The 22,014-nt window shown below is 35.5% G+C and overlaps 1 pseudogene; it reads right to left on the reverse strand.

The window, feature by feature from the left end:
- Window positions 1-20,435: 20,435 nt before the first annotated feature.
- On the reverse strand, window positions 20,436-20,607 carry LOC125779809 (small nucleolar RNA U3; annotated as a pseudogene).
- Window positions 20,608-22,014: the final 1,407 nt, after the last annotated feature.

The following is a 22,014-nucleotide window of genomic DNA, read 5'->3' on the forward strand; positions in this document are numbered from 1 at the left end:
AACAACACTCGAACAATATTCGAACTGTGTAGTCGGGCATAGTAGCAAGAATCATTCTCGACACAGAGGGACAGAAGTAGTCAAGCAGGGCCTGACAATTTAAATGTAAACTCAAATTAAAAGTTATAAATTAGAATAAGTTAATAAATAATCATAAGTTGTGGAATGTGTAAAATATTATATTAATGAACTTAATAAACCAAAACTTAAATTAAAAGATATAAATTAGAATAAGTTAATATATAATCATAAGTTGTGAAATGTATAAAATATACTACTAACTACTAACTAAAACTACATATATACGCATATAATACAAGTACACGTATTAGGGTGTGCCTAAGTAGACAACACAGTAAAAACAATGAACAATAACAAAAATCAAAGTACACCTGGAGCTACACGCTCAAAACAGGTTGCAAGATTTATTTCAGAAAGTGACAGTTTATCAAGATACTGCACTAGATTTGCCGCTTCACCGATTCACGAAAACTCGGAATCGTTATTAGAAGTAAAAGGCCAAAATCTTAAAAACTTTTGGACTCGCCTCCAAGCGGCTCATGACGCCATATTAGAAGCTGACGATTCAGACTTGCCACATAATTTTAAATCCTCGGCTTACGCAATATACGAAAACTGCTTAGACCAGTATGAAGAAACGAAAGCTATGATCTCCGATCAATTAAAGCTAATAAAAGCAATTGCACCTACTCCCCACAGTGGAGTAGAGCTGCCACAAATAGACAGTCAAAAGGCAAGTTCAGGCATCTACCTCGAGCTGCCCGCATGTGACCCGGAAACATTCTATGGAGGTTATGAAGAATGGCCGTCCTTCCGGGACATGTTTACAGCTGTTTACATCAACCATCCACAACTATCAAAAGCACAAACATTGTATCACCTCCGATACAAAACAGAAGGTCAAGCAGGCGTCACAGTAAAACAGTTCGCATTAAATGACGACTATTTCAATTTGGCTTGGGAAGCTCTAAAAGCTAGATATGAAAACAATAGAATGCTGGTCGATAAACAAGTAACGACACTATTGAACTTGCCAAAAGTTAAGAAAGGAACAAGTGTAGAATTCATCAAACTAGAATCCACTGTTTCAAATTGCTTGTCGATTCTATCGACACTAAATATCCCCACAGACAGCTGGGATCCTATTCTGGTAAACATTTGCACCGCCGCATTGCCAGAAAAGTCGTTACTTCTATGGGAGCAATCGCTCTCATCACGAAAAAAGTGCCCAACGTGGCAACATATGAAAGATTTTCTCACCACCCAATATGAAATTGCGGAAAGATTAGAAGAAAAGATACTCAAAACTAAGAACAAACACGACCAGAAGGAAGCTTAAATGGACCCCAAGCTAGAAACAACAAAAATTTAAACAAAAGCTTTTACAAAACGCAAACGTTCATATCAGAACAAGGAAAACAAACGTCATGCGAACTATGCACAAGAGGGCATAAACTGATATCTTGCGAGAAGTTTAAAAAACTAAAAATTAATGAAAGAAACAATTTCGTGAGATCAAAAAAATGATGCACAAATTGCTTGTCACATGCGCGCATATAAAAATTGCAAAAGCAAATTCAATTGCATATATTGTCATAAAAGACATCACTCAATGCTTCATTACAGCACATATAACATCCCTTATAAATCAAGAACCACGGGTTTAACTGCAAAAGCAAATCCCGAAAGCCAAAATACTAAAAATTGCCAAAAGACACCATGCTGTTCAAAGGCACAAAAATTTCAAACGCTGCACAGCGAAACACAAAATGGACTAGTAACAGAACTGGTCACCACCATACCAACTGAAGTTGAGTATAATAAAAACAAATACTTTAATTCACAATTAAGTGAACTGCAAACGTTAAGAAAACTTCCGATAACAAACAAAACTATAAAAGATCGGTATTGTGAGCACTTCTCTAAAGCCACAACTACTCGATCAAATAATGGCTGGAACGTCGTACGACAACCACTAGAGCCACAGTTTTCTAATAGCCCATATAAAAGTAGAAAAAACAAGGTCAGATTCCCTCTGACAACCTCATACAAAAAAACAAATATACATACATATGTTCGTAACTTTTCGGCCCCGCAGGATGGCTTTAGCCAATAATGAAAAATCGGAAAATTCTGAACAAATCCTAGAGCGGTGGCAGGCTACTAAACGCCAAATTAGAACTAAAACATAAATAGAACAAAATTGTCTCCAACACATTTTATACAATATTGCCCCATAGAGGCAAAAATTTTCAAATATAAAAAAATAAAAAAGGAAATTAAAGGATCACAATACCCAATGCGATACATTAACACACCTACGCTTACAAAGTTAAGGTCGCTTTTATCGCATCTATCCAAGCGCTTCTCATATGGGTGGATTATGGGAATCAGCTGTGCAAAGCTTCAAATTGATTATAAAGAATTCTCTAATTCACGAGGCGAGCCGTCCTCAATTTCCGGCCACTCTCTCGCAAGATCCCTCTATTGTCACAGCCCTAACTCCAGGGCTAAGAAATACCCATTCTGGCCATATCTGAGCCAGACGAGGAGTTGCTATCTTTCATAAGCCAAGAATAAATTAAGTGCAAACAATTGCCGATCACACAGAAAAGGCAACAACCGGTATACCAAACCGATAAAATAATATATTGTAAATAACCGCTAATAATATTTTAATAGAAGCAAACAAAAGTCGTCAAAGCACGCAAAATCAATTATTACCTCAAGCATCAATATTTACACAAAATACAATTGGCTATTAAAACCAAAATCGCTTCTTACAGCTAATATTCTACGGCCTCAGTAAGCCGAATTACATGCATCCGATTATATATATAAAACTAGGCAAAATATTCGCCTAAGGGGCCCATGATGTTTAAATGAGTTAAGCATCCACCCCCTCTACTCGGTAAAACTGGTGCATCCTAATGCTATATCACAATTCACCACAGCAACACCTGTACAACCCACTCAACAAAAAGGATGGGCAACAAGAAAAAAGACACAATTCGTTTACGCAACTCGTTGAGCACTCATCGCTGACACACATCCGTTTTCAATATTCGTCCATCAACATTCGTTTTTGAGAAATTCGCTAAAACACTGCGCCGGGTCGTCATCCACGCTCCTCTACCGCGATTATATATTCGACCACGATCCTGCGGAAAATAGATCGCCAGTGCCGACCACCGTATTGTTTTCTCGCCGCCCACATTTAATGTAATTTACGTGATCATTTATTATTTCGTTTATTAAATGATATTGTGAAAAAACAAACAAAATTGACTTTTATTTTAATTATGACATACTGGCTACAATTGTAAACACCTTAAAGTATTTTCCTGGCTTTGATTCTTGCAATTTGCAAAGCTATAAAATGTTCGGTTGCATCCGAATTTTGCACTTTCTTTCTTACTAAATAGAGAAATTTCATTAATATTGTTATTAAGAAGCAAAGTATTTGCTTTGATTTAATCAATTTTACGAATGCATTTAATAATTTAAATAACAAGGTAAACATTCAAACAACGCAAGTGGGTTTGTTTTGAACTTGAACTGTTAAAACTTTACTTTCCTTTTGGCACACATATATAAAATTTGTTTACACCATAGAAAATTGTTTCTCCCCAACTCAGCACAGATAAAGTGTTACCGTTTGGCACACAGCCTAAATGAACGCAAATGTGAATGAAAACTCACCACCGCTACTACCGTCCGTAACGTGGATTTTAGAGCAAGTTGCCTTTTTTCGTAGAATCGATTTAGACCTCTTAACAAAATTGCTCTCTTAAAAGCAAGGTTACCAGTCTCGATATTTTATGGTAACTGTTCATGTTTTGACCCCATCATATTTCACACCTCAACACAACATTAATCACACTGCAACATTCATCACTACAACTTGCAGCATCACACCATGCAACATCACACTACACAACAACCATCGTTTTTCACCACCCAACCGATCAAAAAAGATTGGTCAGACCGGGCCCAAATTCGATTTTCGCCCGTGGTATAGACGCAAGTTATCCGTGCGCAGTGCACGTGTGCAATTTTTATCGCTAATATCGTGTTCCAAGTTTTGTGACCATTTTCCATCGCTGTGTGTGTGTGTGCCTACGGTTGTTTTATAGCCAATTATTGTGGTTAATTAATTGAATTCTTTCCCGGTTTAAATTACTTAAAAAAGAGAAGTGCACGTGAGAATATAGTCAAATACAGAGGTGAAAACTAGTAAAATATACAAATTTTCCTTCGCGCCTCTTAGAAAGACACCTAAAATTAATAACTGAACTCACCAAATACATATATTAAGTGGTCGAAATTATTACAACACCGGGTGTGAAACCAACTAAAATATAAAACAAACACAAACAAGTAAGGAAGGGCTATGTTCGGGTGCAATCGAACATTTTATACACTTGCAACTTTCAGGAATCAAAGCAATGGAAATACCTTAAGGCAAGGGTGGGCATATTAGCCCCCAGTGGCATTTTGCCCGTGCGGGCACGAGTGCCCATTTTGAGGGCTAGGTGAGGGGATCATCACGGGCAAACATGAAGAGGGAAGTAAGAGCAACGTATTTCACCACCAGTGATGCCACTGAAAAATTTTTTTTGTAAACATACATACGAATTCGAAAAAGTAAGCAAACTGAAAAAAAAGTAAACAAAGATTTTTTCAAGTTCACTTTAATTTATAATAACAAAGCGTATGCTTATAAATATAAGTAACAAAATAAAGATAACCATTCATTAACATTTTAAATAAGTAGGTAACTAAAAAAATGTTTAAAAATAAAGTTACTTCTTCAAAATGTAATAAATTCGGTTTACAGTTGCGGTCAAAATAATAGCAAAATTATTATGTTTATTTATTTATTTCAAAGAATTTTCATTTAAAACATAATTCGATGCATAACAGATACAAAATAAATACAAGTTTAAAGATTACACAAACTTTACCAAAAATAATCAAATTTCAAAAACCTCCATAGAAATTACAAACTTTTTATTCAGAATTTGCAGAGATTTCGGGAATGCAATTTGGCTTAAAAACTCAAAATTCTAAAACTTAACGGCAGTTTTCAGCGACTTGCAACTTGCACTTAATTGTACATAAATTTTATGGGCATACTCAACAAATTTTTGAAAATTCTGAATAAAAAATTTGTAATTTTAAAAATTTTTTTTTTAAGTCTGATTATCTTTTGTAAAGTTTGTGTAATTTTTTAAACTTTCATATATTTTCAAAGATTTTCTTTTGCAGAAAATTGCCGTTCAGCAGCTGCTGAGCTGTGTGGCAATGTTATTAAATTTTGTACCAAATTGGTCAAATTCTTAAAACAATGTTCGGCCATTCCATCTTTATGGTATGAAACTTGTTCCCAAAAATCTTCAATATCCCTTCTCTAATGGAACGCCATGTTCGTTGAAAAATTCTTTAATACTTGAATATATATGTACTTGTTGCATCTGCATTTATGTACTACGCTGATTAAACCCAAAAATTTGTCGCTTATTCTTTTTGTCAAATGGTCAAAATATCTCGCAATTAAGACTAACGATTTCTTCGTTGATACGTCGGTAGTTTCATCAACAATGAGCGAAAATTTTATTTGTTTTAATTGATCCACAATTTTATGCCTTGCCTTATTACCTAAATAAATAAATAAATATTTTCTTGTGCAAAGAGGAAGAAAATGTGCATGTATATTACCTAAAATTTCCGCTACATTTGCTGACTGGGTTCTCGCCATTTGAAGAGCAGCTGCAATTTTTGAGTCCGGGCAGCATTCTTTAATAAGAGACGGCAAAGAATCCATCAACAGAAATGGCAAATTATGACATATCAAAAACATGACCAATGTCAGTTCAGCTTTACGCACTTGCTGGGAAAGTTGTTGCTTTTCCACATTCATGCATGATTCGATGTTAACTTGATCTTTTTTACGCTCAACATTTTGCAAGTGGCAGGATAAATTAGAATGCTTGTTTAAGTACGTCACATTATTTGCAATTTTCTTTTCGCAGGCTATACCAAAGCTGGACCCATCGTTGTCTTGCAGCCAAGGAAATTTACTTAGCCAAGCTGACCTAAACTTTCGTTTAGTTTTTTTTGCTTGTGCTTTATGAGTGTCGCTATCAAGTATGAAAAAAATAAGCGTTTGGAATATAATAATGTTTCCAAAGAACTAACCTGCTTTCACTATCAGACAGTGGGACAATTATTTCCAATGGCTCTGACGGCTTGTTTTTTTTAATCAAATACCTATTAAAGCATAATTGATAAATAAATTAAAACTATGAATTACACTTTTACTCACCTATCCATAAATGCTACTTCATTAACTACAGCAGCACAGTATACAAAAGTAAACAATTTACATTGCCGCCACTTGCATCAATAACGGGATTATAGCTACTTTCTTCAAATCATAGCACAGCATATAAACGTCAGAAGTAAACAGTGCTGCCACTTGCATCAATAACATCACTATGAAATGTATAAGTGCTTAACAGTGCTGAACAGTGCTGTCACTTATTTAAATTTATTTGAAATACTTAAAATCAATAAATAATACACTTCAATTTAAAAGATCTAAAGAAAAAAGTAAGCAAAATGAGGGAAAAGTGCACAACTTAACATTAAGAAAAAAAGTAAGCACTTTGGCTTACAAGTAAGCAAAACGGCAACACTGTTTACCACTCCATATTTACAAATGAGAGCGCGCGCATATATAGGAAGTTGCACTGTGGGTAATAACTGTAAAATTGCATCAATAACATCACTATGAAATGTATAAGTGCTTAACAGTGCTGAACAGTGCTGTCACTTATTTAAATTTATTTGAAATACTTAAAATCAGCGTTTGAAAAACTACGCTATTCCCATAGCATTTCATTTTACTCTTGCTACCGCTCTCACTTTGTCGGGAGCCACAGCATAGCCTTAGCATAACAATGTAAAAGAAGTGCTCTACTCTGCTCCGAGTTTTGTTAGGTAAAAAACTATAGCTGGAGCGGGAGCAAAAAATTAAATTCTGCGCTATGCTCTGGCGTAGCGGTAGCAAAAAATTGGGAGCGGTAGCACAGCAGAGCTAATGAAAATTTTCATGTGCTACAACTCCCGCATGTGTTTGTTGTTTTTTTTTCTTTTTTTGCTATTTTCTGTCATAATATTTGAATTAATTGAATAATTCAAACAAAAAAATGTTATGCAAATCATTTTGGCACTTGTTGCGTCAAGTGACTTTATAAATCTAAAATCAAATATTTTAAGAAATATATTAATAAAGTCAATTAGATAATAATTGAATAAATTATACATATATATTTTTTTATTATGTAAAATATTTACCATTTATTTACCTTGGAAATACCATACAAAAACTTCCTTAAAATATTTAGCCCTAAATATTAACATTAAAAACTGGACCAAGGAATGTAAAAATTGTCCATAGAAAATACACGACAATCCTGATTTTTTATCTTTAAAGGTATTTTAAGGCATCGCTTGACTTTAGACGCATGTTTCTCAGAATTGATCACTCTTCTTCTTCACATTTCGTGCGAATGCGAATTTCTTGGAAAAATCAAGTTTAGAGCCCCGTAATACCTCGCCGGTGTGAGTTTCGACTCTGTTGCTGTGGGCACTTTTGTAGAGTGAACAATTCTGAGAAACATGTGTCTACAGTCAAGCGATGCCTTAAAATACCTCTGATCTGAAGGAATTTAAAGATAAGAAATCAGGATTGTCGTGTATTTTCTATGGACAATTTTTACATGCCTTGGTCCAGTTTTTAATGTTAATATTTAGGGCTAAACATTTCAAGGAAACTGAAAAAAAATAATAGTTAAAAAAAAAACACCCTAATGTATATAAAAAAGGGGAAAGTAATGTAGTTAAAATTAATTTCGAAAATTCATAGAATTGAGTTTTGTAATACATTAGGAATAGATGATGTTTTTGGTAATATAAAAATGGTAAATATTTTACATAAAAAAATATATATATAATTTATTCAATTATTATCTAATTGACTTTATTAATATAAAGGGTAATTTTTTAAGAGCTTGATAACTTTTTAAAAAAAAAAAACGCATAAAATTTGCAAAATCTCATCGGTTCTTTATTTGAAACGTTAGATTGGTTCATGACATTTACTTTTTGAAGATAATTTCATTTAAATGTTGACCGCGGCTGCGTCTTAGGTGGTCCATTCGGAAAGTCCAATTTTGGGCAACTTTTTCGAGCATTTCGGCCGGAATAGCCCGAATTTCTTCGGAAATGTTGTCTTCCAAAGCTGGAATAGTTGCTGGCTTATTTCTGTAGACTTTAGACTTGACGTAGCCCCACAAAAAATAGTCTAAAGGCGTTAAATCGCATGATCTTGGTGGCCAACTTACGGGTCCATTTCTTGAGATGAATTGTTGTCCGAAGTTTTCCCTCAAAATGGCCATAGAATCGCGAGCTGTGTGGCATGTAGCGCCATCTTGTTGAAACCACATGTCAACCAAGTTCAGTTCTTCCATTTTTGGCAACAAAAAGTTTGTTAGCATCGAACGATAGCGATCGCCATTCACCGTAACGTTGCGTCCAACAGCATCTTTGAAAAAATACGGTCCAATGATTCCACCAGCGTACAAACCACACCAAACAGTGCATTTTTCGGGATGCATGGGCAGTTCTTGAACGGCTTCTGGTTGCTCTTCACCCCAAATGCGGCAATTTTGCTTATTTACGTAGCCATTCAACCAGAAATGAGCCTCATCGCTGAACAAAATTTGTCCGAAAAAAAAAAACCGAACACTGATTTTGGTAATAAAATTCAATGATTTGCAAGCGTTGCTCGTTAGTAAGTCTATTCATGATGAAATGTCAAAGCATACTGAGCATCTTTCTCTTTGACACCATGTCTGAAATCCCACGTGATCTGTCAAATACTAATGCATGAAAATCCTAACCTCAAAAAAATCACCCGTTATTTCTTAAAATATTTGATTTTAGATTTATAAAGTCACTTGACACAACAAGTGCCAAAATGATTTGCATAACATTTTTTTGTTTGAATTATTCAATTAATTCAAATATTATGACAGAAAATAGCAAAAAAAGAAAAAAAACAACAAACACATGCGAGAGTTGTAGCACATGAAAATTTTCATTAGCTCTGCTGTGCTACCGCTACTCCAGAGCATAGCGCAGAATTTAATTTTTTGCTCCCGCTCCAGCTATAGTTTTTTACCTAACAAAACTCGGAGCAGAGTAGAGCACTTATTTTACATTGTTATGCTACGACTATGCTGTGGCTCCCGGAAAAGTGATAGCGGTAGCGATAGCATAGCAATAATTCTAGAAATTTTGCTGCTACGGAGTAGTAAATGAGAACCCTGCTTAAAATCAATAAATAATACACTTCAATTTAAAAGATCTAAAGAAAAAAGTAAGCAAAATGAGGGAAAAGTGCACAACTTAACATTAAGAAAAAAAGTAAGCACTTTGGCTTACAAGTAAGCAAAACGGCAACACTGTTTACCACTCCATATTTACAAATGAGAGCGCGCGCATATATAGGAAGTTGCACTGTGGGTAATAACTGTAAAATTGCCTAACAATTTTAAGTTTCTTTGTAACTACTATAAATTTATAAAATGTAAGACAAATAACAAAAAGTATAATAAATATTTAATTTTAGTAATCATTTTTTTTTAATATGTCTTTATACCAGCATTTAATTTTGTTTATTTGAAATAATAAATTATATGTTTGGTTTAATCTCATTTGCTATAGCTACACGCATTATTGTACCAAAATTTAAATCAGATAACCTACTACTTATTTTAGATATAATTTTCGAAGCAAAAAGTTTCAAACCAGGTAATTTCTTTAAACTTCCTTATAAAAAGTAATTTCAATAATAACTTCAGTTTATGAACCACCGTTTCTTCAAACACATATGACCAAAGGAATCTTATGAGAGCGCAATGTAAATAATTATCCAACAACCCTTCTACCAACCGCCAATCGTAAAATTTCCAACGACTTGAAGTTTTCCCCGTAGAAATGACTCAGCTGATTGCTCTCTCACACCGCAGGGTTGCCAGGCTCGATATACTGTAGTAATTATAAAAATTGTCTTCAATATATTTGAAATTTTCTTAAAATAACCAAAATTCAGAAACTAATACTATTATTTATTATTTACTAGCTGACCCCGCAGCCGTTGTCCTGCGTGAAATTATATGTTTTAAAATGAAAAGAAAGTTAAATTTAATGTTACATTTTCTTTTTCAATGTAATTTTTTGGTTTTTGTTCCGGTATACAGAAAAGATGGTTTTCCAACTCGTGAGTACGCCACGTATATCTGACCGTGTGAAAAACAGAGCATTTCCAAATTTATGCTACACACTTCTAGCGACTATCCTTGTTTCCCGTTGATTGTTATCTCAAATGCAATTTTCACTGGAAACGGAATACGTTTGAACTGAAATGGCAAATCGGTAGAACTCAAAGGAATTATTAGAATCAAGCATTCTGCCCCTTGTATTCGATAGCGCAGATTGCGGAACATATGAACGACAGATCCAATTTTGAGACGCAAATGATGCGGTGGCATACTACCAAGCCTATCCAAAAAATTTAGAATTTTCACTGGATAATTCACGGCAACGTCTTCATTGTCAATGCGATCGATCGATTTTTATGAGCGCAAGTCTCCCGGAATTTGACTTTGAATCTTCCAGTTTAAGTAATCAACATCGGTATTTTTTGGCATTGCGCGTGCACTTAAGGAATCGTAGTTACGATATTTTGGCAATCGCCGAACATTCATGATGAGCTCTTCTTTCGTGAATTGATAAGCGGCGAATGGAACTGATATCAAACCACCGGAAGTATCAACTGGAATTGACCCATTTCCAAGGTTTAGCGAAGACGATGTAAAATGTCTTCGGCAATGTTATTTTTGTTCGTATCCCATAATAGGTGCGGATTTGGAGGCTGATACGTCGAAATGATTATCGCGAAATGATGTGCGAACTTCATTTGCATTCCAGTGATTCGACATTTTCCAGCAATTGTAATTGCTGGCTTACTTCTTCAAAATTCGCAGACACCGTACCTTTCACAGTACGCAATGACTTCAACTTCATCCGCGTTCATTAATCAATAGCAACCGAAGGTAAAATCAATCGTCGTTCGAAGCAAACGCCAAATTTGAAAGATTTAAATAATTGAAAAACAAAACAAAGAAATGAATAAAAAAAATTGTATGGAAAAAATTAACTTTTTGAAATTTTTCAATTTTCCGACTTTTCCTCATAAAAGACATACAGGTTTTTTATTTCTAAACCTTTCCCGATCCACAACGAACAACCTCTTAAAATTTCATCAATATTGGTTCAGCCGTTCTCTTAGCGTTACTAACGAACAAACATTCATTCGTTTGTATGAGAAAAAGAAAAGGGCTGTTAGGGGTTTTCCGGCAATTATTCGAATTTTTTTCTCCGCAGAAACCATCCCTGAACCTCACCGAACATTTTAAAAAAAGAACTATCAAATTTGGTTCAGACGTATGAAAGTTATGAGCGTACATACATTTTAGCGATTCATTTTTATTTATATAGATTTAATAGTTTGATTTCAGTTTTAATATTTTATATTATGAAACATTATAATTGAAAACTTAGATGTGTACAAAACTACATATGCGTTTTAAAATATGCTGTTTTCTTATTAAATAAAATTGTTTTTAGATACAAGTGTAACATATATATTTCTTTCCTAACAGTGATTAGAATTTCCAGCATGGAAGGGTAAATTAAAACAGATATTAATGCGAATCTCTAAAACGTGCAAATTATGTTTGCCTCTTTTTGTTCACACAACTGTACAATTCCAACCATTCTGCGATGAACATTAAGTTGTGGAGGAATGCAATTGATTTTTTTTCGCAACTTCTTATGCCCTTCCCTCCGTACACTGATATTCCCTTCATCTAGCCCCCGTGCGCACTTTGCCAACTTTTCGGGCAAAAATGTGCTCATCCCTGCCTTAAGGTGTAAAATGTCAAAGTGAAGATCAAGATCCAAGTAATTTTATATAAATATACATACATATAAATATACATACTATAATATGAAGGTTAATTTGGAAAGAGGCGAAATGAGCACCGAGGACAATGACGCTCTACAGAAGCAAAAGCTCTATTCAAAAGGGGTGCCTCGCAAGTTCATAATCTAACAAACACCACGAATTCTGATATTGAGGAGTGTTTGAGTGCTCTTTAATCGTAATAAACCTGAATTTTTTTGTATATGTGTGACAATAGAAACGTGGCTGAATCATTTCACACTAAAGTCCTATCGACAGTCATACTAGCGGACTGTACGTGATGATCCCGTTCTCAAGCGTGAAAAGACGAAAATGTCGGGTGACAAGGTTATGAAATCAGTTTTTTGGGATGTCCATGGTATAATATTCATCGCATGATTACTGAGCCAGTTATAATCCATTGCACTGGGCATATACTTCCTCGTTTCCGTTAAAATATTCCTCACTAAAGACCTCGGATAATAAACGCGTCTGATGGCTGCTGAATTCAATTCCCGCAATTTTTAAAATTGTTATATCTTCGAAAATAGTCATTATAAAGGGCCACATAGATTTATATTAAATCATAAATATTTAAGGTATTTAATTGGATAAGGATTGATGTTGTATTGGTTAAAATCGATTCGAAAATTAGCCGTTATTTGTCGTAAAATGTAAATGACAAACAAATGTTTTGTGGAATATCCATAAGAGATAGACATACTACGAGTATATACCATCGCGGAGTTTTCTGTAAAATACTTAGTACATTATTTTTATAAATCTCGTAGGGTTCAGCCAGCGTTTGCAATGTAAGTGGAAAAAATTTAATTATTATGACATCACATTAGAAACCTCAAAAATAACAGCATTTCTCCACTATCTAATGGATGTTATTATACATTTCAACCTTTCTCTTCAGTCACTCTATTTATTGCAAAAAACCGCATCAAAATGCGTTGCGCAGTTTTAAAGATTTAGCGTACATAGCGTAGGGGACTTAGGAACAGAAACATCGACTTTCTTTTATACATTTATCTCAGAATTATACTCCTTAATTCGAATGAGGTCAGCTATATGTTGATCCGAAAGATTGTTTCTATACTTATTTTGGACCAATTTAAGTGTTGAAAATAAACTTCACAGCTATATGTGGATCCAAAAATGGAATATAATTTGAAAATTTGTGTTTTTATGTTATAATATTTGGTTTCATCTATTTTCTTCCAAAAAATAATCCCTGATTCAATAGCCAATGATAAATTACTCCGCATCTTTAGTAATTCTTCTTGAACCTCAGGGTCTTGGTTATGAAGGGTGCAATATAAGGGATTATTATGAAGCTCTATTACATTTCGAATGATATTAAAATCACTGAATCTATTTTCATAATTTTTTAAAACGCGGTCAACTATATCTGCATATGTTTCTAATTTGTTTTGATTGGAAATTCCTGAATAATAGCTGTTTTACATGGCATATTTGTTGAATCATTTTTCTTAACCTGTTCTATTAAAATTTTGAGTTTGTATCCAAATTGGTCTATTGAAGTTAACAAATCGAATATGTTTTTATTTTTTCTAAGTCCAATAAAAAATCTCGACTTTTCAAAGAGGTGAGAAGAGTTTGTGAAGAGGAAGAAGAATCTTGCTCCAAAAACAATACAATTTCTTTTCGCAGGTCAAAGACCCTTTTTAGACTTTTGCCTCGGCTTAGCCAACGAACTTCGGTATATAGAAGTAGATCTCCATGTTCGGCGTGCAATTCGTTTAAATATTGTTTGAATTTTCGATGGCTGAGGGCATGGTGACCTCCTTTTATTTTATTTATTATTTTTATTGCTATATCCATAGCCTCTACCATATTAAGTTCCTTCGCAAAAAGGGCTTGTTGGTGTGTTATACAATGAAAGGTGGGAATTTTTATATTATTTTTAAGTAAATAACCAACAAGCCCTTTCTTTTTGCCAACCATGACTTTGACCCCATCGGTACAAATTGAACTCAATTTATTCTTATCAACTATAGAAAAAACATGTTCATTTACGGCTTCATATAAAGTTTCGCCTTTGACATTACCGTGCAACGATAAAATACAAACAATTTCTTCGAAAATTTCAAAATTTGCATTTATGGTTCTAACGCACATTACCAGTTGACACAAATTGTTACTATCCGTGCTTTCATCCAAACACAAAGAAAAAAATTTGCAATCAGACAGCCGTTTTTGCATACAATTTTGAATATATGAGCTAATATCTTCAGTTCTACGGGCAATAGTTTGTTTTGAAAGTGGAATAGTCGCAATAACTCTACACAATGTTTTGCCTTCTTCTCCAAAGCATTCTAAAACATTTTGAAATAGTTCTTTAAAGAACAACCCATCGGTAAATGGACGGCATTGTTTTGCTAGTGATAGCGATACAATATAAGAGGCTTTTTCTTTTTGGAGCGTATTTTTTTCTATGGGACACTCATGTTGTTTTTTGTTTTTACTGTTATTTCTGTTATTATTATCAATATAATCGAAATAATTTAAATAGTATTCTGCTTTTTTTTGTAAAAGCAGACTTGATCGTTCGATACCTAAAATTAAATCATACTGATTTTAGGAGGATTCATAATGTCTACATAATGCATAACGTGTAAGATGTGCAATCACTTTATTACAAATGAGGCAATGGGCTTCTCCCTCCATATTTTCAACAAAAAAAATTTATCTCCCATTCAATTTTAAAAATTTTTTTAAATTACGCAAGGGGGTATTTCTGTAAAAAATTAAATTTGCGCATACGTGCTAGCTCACAGAATTCTGAACCGTAACTGAAATAATTAGCTTCGCCATACGCTGCTGCCGAACCAAGCTATTCATAGATATACGAGCAGTTTACTGGCTCTTTCGTTTTTCCTGAAGCTGGCAGAAGAGTATACGTGTGAGTATACGTGTTTGACGTCGCAGCAGCTAGCCTATGCCCCGGGCATAGGAAAAATGCATTTTGGCCGACACTGTTTTATACTTTACACACACTTAAATTTTGTTAGAAAAACGAAAACCAATATTATTATACAATTTGGAATTTGGTATAGTATCGACCAGATTTGATCAATTTTTCCCAATACCACATAAAGGGTGATTTTTTAAGAGCTTGATAACTTTTTTTTAAAAAAAAACGCATAAAATTTGCAAAATCTCATCGGTTCTTTATTTGAAACGTTAGATTGGTTCATGACATTTACTTTTTGAAGATAATTTCATTTAAATGTTGACCGCGGCTGCGTCTTAGGTGGTCCATTCGGAAAGTCCAATTTTGGGCAACTTTTTCGAGCATTTCGGCCGGAATAGCCCGAATTTCTTCGGAAATGTTGTCTTCCAAAGCTGGAATAGTTGCTGGCTTATTTCTGTAGACTTTAGACTTGACGTAGCCCCACAAAAAATAGTCTAAAGGCGTTAAATCGCATGATCTTGGTGGCCAACTTACGGGTCCATTTCTTGAGATGAATTGTTGTCCGAAGTTTTCCCTCAAAATGGCCATAGAATCGCGAGCTGTGTAGCATGTAGCGCCATCTTGTTGAAACCACATGTCAACCAAGTTCAGTTCTTCCATTTTTGGCAACAAAAAGTTTGTTAGCATCGAACGATAGCGATCGCCATTCACCGTAACGTTGCGTCCAACAGCATCTTTGAAAAAATACGGTCCAATGATTCCACCAGCGTACAAACCACACCAAACAGTGCATTTTTCGGGATGCATGGGCAGTTCTTGAACGGCTTCTGGTTGCTCTTCACCCCAAATGCGGCAATTTTGCTTATTTACGTAGCCATTCAACCAGAAATGAGCCTCATCGCTGAACAAAATTTGTCGCGAAACACATTTCGAACCGAACACTGATTTTGGTAATAAAATTCAATGATTTGCAAGCGTTGCTCGTTAGTAAGTCTATTCATGATGAAATGTCAAAGCATACTGAGCATCTTTCTCTTTGACACCATGTCTGAAATCCCACGTGATCTGTCAAATACTAATGCATGAAAATCCTAACCTCAAAAAAATCACCCGTTATTATTAACATGTCACATACCAAAAAGCTAATCATGTCGAGTAAAGTCAGTCGGATGCTCGAAAATTCTGATATTAGTTATATGGGGGTAAGTCAAGTTTTCGCTCAAATTCATTTACTTTTGGCATAAAGATACACCATTATGAGTAAAACACGCTAGCTACTTTTTAAATGAGATAACTCACATATTGGTCGATATATGCGGTACAAAGTCACCCGTATTTTCGATTATCTTTATATGAGATATATGGACCGTGTTTATAAGTATGAGTTAAGCATCCACCCACTCTACCCGGAAAAAATTGGCGCACCCTAATAAGACAGCTTAGTTCACCACAGCTGACGACATTTCAATACAACTCACCACACCTGTATACCACCCCAACCAACAAAAGGAATGGACAACGGGAAAGCGGACACAATTCGATCTACACAAGCCGCACATCTATATTCGCACATTTAAATTTGCTACAAACATTCGTATATATACTGCGCCGCGTTAACACCTCTACGCCGATATATAATTCACCGACGCTGAGTGCGTTAATTCGAGTCGTCAGCAATCCAGAGCGCTACATCAAGATCGATATATCAGCAACCACCGGGCTACATCTTCTCAACATTACATCAACTTTCGTTTTGCGACACCCATCCCCGCGCAGCATTTAAGTTGTAATAAAAACGTTTCACATCGTCACCACCCGACTTCGCCGCGCTACCGCTTTACACTTCCATCGACGTCTATCCTGCGCGCAACACTCAGCTTTTAATACTAGAACACATACTGTCTCGCTACTCTTCCGGATTATGCAATTCGACCACGATCCGAAGTAACTCGATTGTCAGCACCGGCATCATATTTACGAACCTTTTAAAATACAAATTTAATGCTTTAAATAAAATTGTTTATTAAAAACCAAAAATACCGATATTTTCCTTTTAATGAAAGCAGTAGTGTGTGTTCCCCAATAAATTTGGTATATATTGGGTTGTCAAAAAAGCGGTATTTTCGCTAGTTGGCGTTGAAAGCGCGTAGTTCTAGTTTTATTCGTCGCATCGGGTCATGCTATACCTTTTTGGAAAGCTCATTTCACGCGCTAAGTTTGATTGATTGTTTCTTTTAAATCGTTCGTGAGTTATAGCGTCGCAAACAGAGACCAAAATAAAGAGAAAATACGGCATATTTTACAGTACTACTACGATAAAGGCAAAAATGCATCTCAAGCCGCCAATAAAATTTGTGCAGTTTATGGACCCAATACAGTTTCCATTTCCACCGCACAACGATGGCTTCAACGTTTTCGTTCTGGTGTAGAGGTGCACCACGCTCCGGAAGACCTTTCGTCGAAAATTGCGATAAAATCGCTGAATTGGTCAAAAGACATAGTAGTCATCAAACTGTTATAAACCATTTGAAGAAGCTTGGAGTCAGTAAGAAGTTCGATGTATGGGTGCCACACGAACTGATTCAATAAAAATACCGCAAGACTTTTTTGACAACCCAATATTTAAACAGACCGTTACTAAGTATTGGACCGATTCAATACATTTTTGACATACAGACATACCATTGTGAGAGAAGTACTATCCCTGAATTTCAATTATATATCTCAGATATTGACCAATATTTTCGAACAAAAGTCAACTATAAGTAGCGAGGTCTAAATATTCGGTACCGTGAAGAGTTTTTGTTGGATTTGAATAGTTTTTGGTCATAAGGTGGTGTGCACTAAGCGCATTATTCGTGCAAAGTTTATTCCCATTATATTAAATACTTCTTGATTTCCATACTGGAAACTGAAAGAATCAAATGGAATTTAAAGTTGTGCTATGTGGGAAACAGGCGTGGTTATTGATCGATTTCGCTCATTTTCACAACCTGACATAAAAATATGAAAAAATGCCACGTACCAAAATTTTGTCGAAATCGGTTAGTCGTGTACCGAGATATGGGATTTCACAAAGAAGTGGGCGGTGTCACGCCCGTCGTCCAATTTTCACAGCACGTTATAACTAACTAAATGGTCTCCGTATATATTCCCAAACAAATCAACGAATTCTTGTAATATTTGTTGGGCAACGTTAGCTTCAGTACTATATGATTTTTCACATGATAACAGCCTTATTCCTGCGTGCAATAATAAAAAATGGTAGTAATGGTCACTACTAATACAATCTTTTAGGACAAATATGCCTATATACAATAAAAACTGCCTAAACTCTGTCGCTTTCCAATTGCTGATTTCATCTAAACTTCTACATATCCTGCCAAACTCAGAAGGAACTAAATTAGAGAGAAAAGTTATTTTTACGTTAATTTTGCTTACATTTATATTCCCTTTTTTAATTAGTAATTGAAGCAACTTTTTACATACACCAAAATCTACAAGATGCATCGGGTCTAATGGAAATTGGGAGACCATATTGAAATTACCTAATTCTAAAATGCTTTCTCTAAATTTAAATGGATTAATATGATGTGATTTATCAATTCTATTTTTAAAAGACAAGTCAGTTTTTAAGTGATTAACTCGTTTTGAAAAACAAACTCTTCTCTCTTTGTATTCTCCGATTTGATCGCATTTCGAACAGCTGTTTTTTCCAGTGTGCGATTGCACACCTGTGACAAAAGCTCGAGCGGGAGAATTACAGCAAAATAAACGAATGTTAAATTTCTTTTTAACGGAAGAAGAACCTACCTGAAGACCGTTTTCTTTTAAATAAGCTACTTCTTCACAAAAGTCTTTTAAGAAATCGTTAATATTCCAGGATTTTTCTGTTCCAGAAAAACATGCTACTGTAAATGGCAATTCGTTTGGAGAATCAACGATGGACGCTAAAATTGGCCATAATACCTTATTCGAATTTTTGAATAATCTAAGACCATCTATTCCTATATCAAGTACAATGCTATCTTTTATTTCAAGGTGAGGAAATGAATTTTTCTCAAAATAATTTTGAATTCCTCTATACAAAAACGCGCCACTTGGAATGGTTTCAATATTAACCTTTTTTCTATTTGTACCTAATAGACTTTTTGCTGTTAAGGGCAAATCCACTAAATCTATTTTTCGCAAGGTTTGAAGCAAATCAGTGACTGTAGTGTGGGACACTCTATTGCGTAAAGCCCAAGCATTTATTTCTTTGCATTTATCATTTTTCACTACAATATTCACATTGTCACTATCACTATCAATGGTATCTTGGCTATCATAATCATTTAAAGATATATCTACGGAGCTCAATTCTTCCACATTTGAATCACTATCAGAATTCACATTAATACTACATATTTTGGCAAATTTGGAGGCACTGACATTAAAAGCCTTTTTTTCTCGGCTCATGTAAGCACTAAATGTATTTCTTTTCATATTAAAATTTACTCCGTTTACTCACCTTTTCAAATTATATATGTACCACTTTTATAATCACGTTTTTAATCACTTTTTTCATAAAATATAACCAAATTTAACTAGAATACAAATTTTTCACAATTTAACACGCGTGCCGAATTTCTTTTTCTTTGAATTCGAATTTTCGCAACGAATAAACGAATGTAAACAATTATGTCATCATGTTGTATCCTTTACATGCATCGTTTTCCATAAACAGTGGCAAGTCCGAAATCAGTTTGTCTTCTTTTGTTTTGTTTTTATAGAAAAGATGTTGTGTGAAGAGCTTGTAATATAAAACAATCAAAAGGCACAGCGGATATACTCTTTACGCAATTAAATGATTTGTGAGGGTGTGTTAGTAATAAGTAAAAATTGTGTAAATGTGTGGGAGTTTCGGTCACGCAGGTTTTGCTGGGTATGAATATGTCACCAACAAAAAATTGATCTTCACAAGTCAATATGGCAGCCAAATTGGCGAAGAACAAGTGTAGTAAATTTTACAATAAAAACGATTTCATTCATGAACGCAGGCGCAAATTCCACTAGCGATCTCGCTTTGTTCATAAAAATAGAGGCCGTAACATCTCCCCGAGCATGCCTTTGCCAACAAGTCGTCTTTTCGCGAAGCTACTACAGCGGCAAGGGGTGACAATCGGCGGCCATTACTTTACTTATGCCATAGAAATTCTATTGCTACGAATATGGGAATGACAACGAAATAATGCAAATAGGCATATGTATTTCTAAAGGTCATTAATTTCTTTGAAGAAATGAAAGGAAAGAATGATCCTGAGAAGTATAGTCTTAACTTTTCAACGGCCAACGCAGAGCATTTCAACCAAAGGGAATTTATTCATTAAAATCACCACTCAGAAGTCGTTTTATCCGTGTTAAGCGAACGATTTTCGAAGAAACATCATTTCTAATATGCCACAAGATAAAATTAGAAATGAAAACGATATACCTCGTCATCGAGGGTCGATTTCCAAAAATGGAAATGAAGACATATAGAAATGATTCTGTGAAGTATAGTCTTAACGCAGAGTATTTCAAACAAAAGTCACATAAAATAGTTGAGAATTCGCAGAAATGAAAGACAAATGAAAGAAAAAGAAGTATAACTTCAATAATGCACAAGCATACAAACGTACATATGCGCACACATGTGAATATGTCACCAACCGAAAATTGAAACATTAGTCTACAAAACCAACAACAGCATAAGCATGGCAAGACATTGTGTTGTTGGTAGAAAAGCCGAGCTGTGCCAAAAGAAACGAACAAACGATCGCTGATTGTCACCGCTTCGCTTGCTGCTCGAACATCTTCGCAGACAAGGTTGCGTTAGATTCATATTGAGCAAGGGCGCAACCTGAATCTATCGCAATCTTTTCCGTACTCGTATAAGAAGTATAACTTCAAAAAGCGCAAGAAATCCCAGAATCAGCTGAGGAAACACCGCTATCAGAGGGCAGTCTTCATACTAGGGAAGATAGTCAAAGACCAGGCACCCGGTACCCCAGTTGATGAGGCAGAAACAAAGCGCCTCAAATTAATAGTGGAGGAATATGAAAGCTACCTGAAAAGGAAGCAATCAGAACCTCTAGAAGAGAACAAACAGGAGAGCACTTCACAAAAAAGGAATCGCTCTACTACAGAAATACCAGAAACTCTGCCCAAAAAACCGAGGCCGCGCAACAGCGGCAAGGCATTTCTGCGATGTAGCCAGGGATAGCCTGCAAGTGGCCATGATAGATGGAAATTCCTCCTCTCCGAGCACGGTACAGGAAAGATGGGTGGAGATTGACGTCAGATTGTCGAGTATGGTGCTAAACTTTGTACTCGACAATACTGCGGGTCTTCACCCGGAGTTTGACTCCTCTGAGACCCTCAGGGGCTACAGGGTCATCAAGTGCGCGGACCAGGCCTCGCTAGATTTTCTGACGGGTAGTGTTGCGAAAATCAGCAACGCCTTTATAGGCCACGAATTGAGGCTTATACTCGCCATGGACATTCCGAAGAGACCTCGTGCTCGCATTTGGCTACCCCCTCTAGGGGAGCCAAGCGAAAAACTCCTGAGGTGTATTAAGCTGCAGAACAAATCTATACCTGCTATAGATGAGTGGCAGCTGATCAAGGAGGAAAAACCAAATATAGCAAGCAGACCAATACTGGTGGCCATTTGCGATGAGTCCATTGAGGCTCTCAAGAAGATTTTGTAGTCAATCAGTTTTGGAATTCGCAAAGCCAGGTTAAAAATCTTCCAAGGCAACAAAGCGGCTGCCGAAGGCGACACGGAAGAGGTCGACGACGCCAACCAGTTGCTAAGGAATGTGGGCATCAAAGAAACCCGAGATGTCCAATAACTTAAGATGCGTACAGATAAACCTGCAGCACTCGAAGAGTGCTACAACGAATCTGATAACCCTCATGAACGAGGGGG

The sequence above is a fragment of the Bactrocera dorsalis genome, chromosome 6 (genome assembly GCF_023373825.1).
Source record: "Bactrocera dorsalis isolate Fly_Bdor chromosome 6, ASM2337382v1, whole genome shotgun sequence".
In the NCBI taxonomy this organism is placed as follows: domain Eukaryota; kingdom Metazoa; phylum Arthropoda; class Insecta; order Diptera; family Tephritidae; genus Bactrocera; species Bactrocera dorsalis.